Here is a 6,048-nt window from a genome sequence, read left to right as displayed (position 1 = left end):
AAGGGCCGCTTTCTAAACTTCCAACTTGTCACAGACAGATACTTTTGTAGGATATAAAAATGAAGTATTACACAAACATACATGGACTTGGATCTCTTAGCAACATCAGGTTACTATAAATGTGTCTAAACGCTTACTCAGTTTCTCTCCTTACAGTGTCACAGGCCATGACACACGGCTTGCTGACTGGCACCACTCTGTGGACCACACTTAGAGCAGCATTAAACCAGAACACCTGGAACAATGTGGAAGCTGGGCTGCCTCCTTAATATGTAACTGGATCAATATGTGCGTGTGTGTATGACGAGTGTGAATGTATACACGCATACCCAGCTTACATGTATTACAAGTATTACACACATAAACACACATATATGCCATATCCATTCTCAATATAGCCATATATACATATGTTTAATTATGCTATACTTTATACCACACATGTAAGAAGGCGGGGTCATAAAATGGAGACTTATACTTAGGAAAAGGAAAGCCTATTAGCTAGCAGGTTGGCAGCAAGAGTCACTATATGAAAATGCGTACGCATAAAGGAAATAACAATTGTGTTTGCTGCTTTCATTCCCTCAAGCTCTCTGTGGGATCCAGCCCCATGTCCATATTTTACCCAAAGGGTGGTAAGCTCACTAAGGCTAAGTGACTCACTGAGGTCACACAGCTGTAATGTGGTAGAGGTGGGATTTGAATATAGGACTGTCTGCCCTACAGCCCATGCTGTGAGTTCAGCGATGGCCTGGGTAGCCTTCCTTGGTCATATTCCAGAAGGTACAATGAGGACGAGTGCCAGCCTGAGTGGTGAAGCCAGTGGTGTGCTGAACTGCAGTGCTGGAAACCACAGGGCTGACAATGGTTCAGGTCCCTGGTCTGGTTGACCTGGAACATTCCAGGGGTGCATGTGCCTAAGATCCTGATTAGCTGATGGGCTGGGGAAAGGAGACAGTGTGTGACTAAGACTTGTCAAAGACGCCTTTCTCTCTCTCCCTCTTTTTTCACACATACATTCTCTATCAAGAATAAATATAAATAAACTTACAAAAAAGAGTGATAGCCAGTGGAATGATGACAAAGGTGGATCAATCCCACTTGGCTGACTCCACAGTTCAAGTCTTAGGCCCACTGACTTGAAAAATACGCCAGGTGCATGAGTATGCATGCCCAAACTCCTGAGAGGAAAAGGGAGCATGGTGTGATTATTTCGCCCCTCGCCCTTTCTGTCTCTGTCTGTGAAATCACGTGCTCTATAGCAAAACTAGAGAGAGAGGAAGAGAAAGGGTGTGTTCCCACCACTACCTCCAAGCAAAGGTGGTCATAAAGTAATCGCGAAAGGGCTGGCCTAGGCAAGTTGGAATGAAAACAGTCTACTGAAGAGCTTCCAGGAGGAGTTTACTCTACTTTTGAGAAAGGCATGGCAATGGGATGATTCCCTTTTCTGCTAGAGAGTGAGATGTCAGAATGTGGTGGTTAGGACATCCCACAATTTTCTTAGCCCAAGCTGGAGGATGGTCTCAGCACACTGAGGAAGGCAGAAGCCCTCCATAGCACACAGAAACAGCAGGAGCCCTGATAATCTGGCACTTGGAATATTCCTTACCTAACGATGCCTTATCATGTGATGTACTACGTTACCTTGTTAAAACTAATCTGAATGGAGACTCTTCTATTACTTGCAGCTGAAGGCAGCCTATCTAATGAGAGCTCCTCACATGATAACAATAACACACTGAACTTCACTATCAATATTTGATTCCACCTTTGGGCCAGAATTTCAAAGGAGGCTTTTTTTTTTTTTTTTTTTTTTTTAAAACGGCAGCAACATACATTTTTTAAAATCACCTTTGGGATGAAATTTATCTCATGGGCCCATTTAGATGAGCTCATTAAGAGTTTAACTTTTAAATTAAAAAGGAAGAAAGGGAGGAAGGAAACCTACACATGTAATGTAATTTCTACTGACTACATCCAGGGTGTAGTTCAGCTTTTGGGATCTCTCCCTGCTTCTGTCTTCCCTTTTTTTTTTTTTTTTTTTTTTTGGTAATTTTTTCTTTTTTCCCTTTTTTTTTTTTTTTTTTTTTTAAAACGGCAGCAACATACATTTTTTAAAATCACCTTTGGGATGAAATTTATCTCATGGGCCCATTTAGATGAGCTCATTAAGAGTTTAACTTTTAAATTAAAAAGGAAGAAAGGGAGGAAGGAAACCTACACATGTAATGTAATTTCTACTGACTACATCCAGGGTGTAGTTCAGCTTTTGGGATCCATGTATCAAGACGTGCAATCACAGCCTGTCAAGTCTGTTTAGGAATTCCCCTGCTTCTTCCTTCGTGTTTACACACCTTTAATACTTCTCTGTATTGGCTCAATAAAGTATTTTTCTATTGCGATGGCATTGCTCCTCTGTATTTATCCCATGGTGAGGAGGCTGAGTTATTTTAACAGTCCATTTCAGTAACTGTAAAGCTGATAAATTGTATATAAACAGCTCAAATATGTCTCAGGAAATAAGACTGGAAAGAAGAGGCTTGTGCCTCAACTGCGTAAGACGGTCTTGCATATTTAGAGATCAAGGCTAAGGTGTGGGTTTCTTCTTTCAGCTAAACCCTCACCCTCCCTGCCCTTGACAACTTAATTTCCTGTCCTCTTTGGGAGACAGACGGATGAATATTTAGTGTAGAACATGATTGTGATTAAGCTTCCAAATGTATCTTCATCTGGATTCCAGCTGGTGTGGCATCTCAATTACTCCTCCATTCCCCTACGGAACTGTCTTATTGATGTAGTAGGCTTTGCATGATGGCACTGGATTAAAAATCTCCTAGGACTCTCCAATCTTATGACCTCAATCAATTATCCTTTAATGAAGAGGGAGAAAATTCTTGTGCATACACATTATGACCTGGAGAATCCCACCAATAGGCATCAGACTATTGCTGAATATCCACCCCCAAAGAACTGAAATCTTCCTTATGCCTTGCTCCTACTCTCACCTCTGCAAATGATGAACACATATTAATGCATGGCTGATAAACTCTGAAGGAGGTGGCGGTTATCAGTACACTGTCATTAATGAGGAAGGTTACAGAAATGCTGTCCATAGTGTCCAATATTCCATATTTGTTGTTCTTTCCATGATTCTTAGTATCATGATGCCAAACCACTAAGTTACAGAAGTACAGAATCATTAATTCTGAATATCTGGGGTATTTGCCTATGACTTTTTAGTATTTCTTTTGAGATGAGGCTCCAACATGGCTCTTTCGTTTGTTCAATCATTCATTCGACCAAGTGTTTGCTGAGCACTTAGACTGTATGCTGAGCACTAGGGGTAAATCTGTGAACAAGACGAAATATATCCTTGTTCTCAAGGATCTCAGTCTAGTGGGAATGACAGACAGAAATGCAGGTAACCACGACTGAAAGTTATCAGTGCTGGATGGAGCCACGTACCAGACACCTTAGAGGCACACTGGAATGGCATCTACTTCGTGCCCTCAGGATATGGGAGGGAAAGCAGAGAAGGCTTTCAGAGCTTTTTCTCTTATCCATTACCTTTACAGCAGTCTCAGCACTTAGACAAAATCTTCTAAACAACTGAACAACCATATGCCCTGCCTTCCTTTTTCCTATTTACTAATGTGATTATGTAAAAGTAAGAGTCAGCCATTTTTCAATTTTCGTACCTAATGAAATGATGAGAAAGAAAGGCAGGTTTAAAGCTACTTCTACTTTTCCCCCCCGATACGTGTATATATAGGAGTTTGGAGAATGGAAGCTATCTGTGTGGATTAGAATATTTGGGAGGTGCCTCAGAATATAAGGAGACTGAGTTAGCTTCCTAAGATGGTCTAACCAAGAAAAACCCTTTTCCCCAACAACTAGACTCATAAGGTAGATCCTCTTAGGTGCCCAAATGGGTGGGTAGAGTACCACAACCCCTTTTTGGTGATGAGTAGGAAAAAGATAAGCCATCAATCTCATCCATCATTCATATTCTGTAGTGAAGAAGGTGCTTCTCTCCAAGAGTGAAACCTCCTTCTCCACTTGTCTTCCCAGTTTGATGTCTGTGTGTTTACTGTTGGCATACAGGGTATATGCAAGGAAAATGGAAGATGAAGATAGAATATGTAGTAGCAAAGTAGGACAGTCCAGCTCATAAGGGCTTACCAGAGAATTCTCTAATTCTTGAGATCACTCTTCCAGACAGTGACCAGGAAGAAAAGAAAGTTCCTCTGCCTCTCTTATACAGAGACACCTAAAACAAATAACCCTATATTAAAAAAAAAAAAAAAAAAGTCCTGAGAGACTGGGGAGGCTGGCACAGTAGCCTGGAGCGCTATGAACTCATGAAAAATTAATTCAGTCCTCAAGAGAAACCCAAAACAAATCCCCCTATATTAAAAAAAAAAAAAAAAAAAGTCCTGAGAGACTGGGGAGGCTGGCACAGTAGCCTGGAGCGCTATGAACTCATGAAAAATTAATTCAGTCCTCAAAGTCAGCACAGTAAGGACTGTTCTACATAACAAAAAGTTCTTAGCTGCATTATTAAAAACAGTGCTTTAGACCGCCCAATTAATTTCAAAGGCTCCACTCACAGCATTAGAAGTTATCAAAGACAGATGTGCTGAAAGGGTCCTCTCTATCAAATCCAGCGCCCATCTGCTCTTCCAAAGTTATAATTGAGATTCTTATTACAGTTTGAGCACTTTCGCTTTCATTTTAACATAAACGTTTTCGTGAGATTTCTCCCTTAAAAGTCCCAATGGAGAGCAAGATTAGGGAAATCAGTCTTTTTCTACCAGGAGTCAGTCCTTTCCTTGATTGAGGCTCCAACACACACTCCCAGACACATCAAGGGGTGTCTTGCTGTTGCGGATGCTGTTAACTACACCAACATTTGCCAACCTGAGAATTAAACTGCGACATTTTTCAAACAGAGGCAAGAGGTGAGAGGCTTAGGGTTCCAAACAGGTGTGTCCCATTTTAAGAAATCCTGTTATTGAAATATGATTGTATGTGTGTATGTATATATATATATATATATATATATATATACACACAGATAAAATTTAAATTTGTCCATTTACAAAAGAAAACTCATCATGGGGTTCTTTAAAAATCAGCTCCCTAATCTAGTTAATGTGTTTCATTATCCATAAAACAAAAATAAAAGGGTGTTTACTTGCAACATTTCTGGAACACATCTATTATTTAAAGAACAATATACCTATTGTTCTGCTACTAATGGCTTTCCTTTATTGAATGTCTGCTATTTATGCAACTGTCCCTATACTGATGCTTTACATAAGTAATCTCATTTTCTTTTCAAAACAGCCCTATAACCTACATATCAGAATCTCATTTTATACTAGACAAAAATTGATTTGCCCGAGGTCACAGAGCCAGTGCAGAGCTGGGATTCAAAACCAAAGTCTGCTTGGCTTAGCACTCCATGGTTCTGATCTTGTTAGGAATCAGAACCAATGATCATACTCTCAAGTCTCATTAAGCTGGGCTGGTTGAGACACATGACAGTTTAAATCCGCTAGAAACATTTGAATTCCAAAATCTCCACAGTATACACAAGGAGTTTCTGATTTCACTGTTTTATGGAGATTCTTCAGGACATACTTTAATAAGAATAATTATAAGTCATAACCCCAATGTATAAAGGAAATAGAAACATCCTTTGTTCCCTAAAGTTGGTTAAGTATAACTTGATAACTTGCCTATCAACCCCTTCTGAGGACACTGTGTATGAATTTATGTTCAGAGGATCACAACTTCTTGACTATTAAGTCTTGATGTGATTACTCTGATTTTAATTTTCTACAAATCAGAGTTTTCTGTCTATTTCATTAACCCACTGGTTTAGAAAGAAAGAGAAGAGAATGCATGGGAAAGCAAAGAGTTTCTTCTTTTCTCTCCAGTTGCCCAAATGTGAAGGATATAAGAAGGAGCAGCTATCTCTGCCTTACCAAGTTTAGGCATTATAATTAGTAAATATAGCAGTAAGAGGTAGCTGGATTGGGA

General features: G+C 39.8%; 1 protein-coding gene across 5 annotated transcripts in view; it reads right to left on the bottom strand.

The window, feature by feature from the left end:
- SLIT3 (slit guidance ligand 3) overlaps positions 1-6,048 on the bottom strand; it is a 782,476-nt gene that overhangs the window by 383,074 nt on the left and 393,354 nt on the right. The window lies entirely within an intron of this gene.

The sequence above is a fragment of the Tupaia chinensis genome, unplaced genomic scaffold (genome assembly GCF_000334495.1).
Source record: "Tupaia chinensis unplaced genomic scaffold, TupChi_1.0 Scaffold000234_1, whole genome shotgun sequence".
Classification (NCBI taxonomy): Eukaryota; Metazoa; Chordata; class Mammalia; order Scandentia; family Tupaiidae; genus Tupaia; species Tupaia belangeri.
The sequence above is the reverse complement of the archived record's forward strand: the minus strand, read 5'-3'. Positions and strand labels throughout refer to the sequence as shown.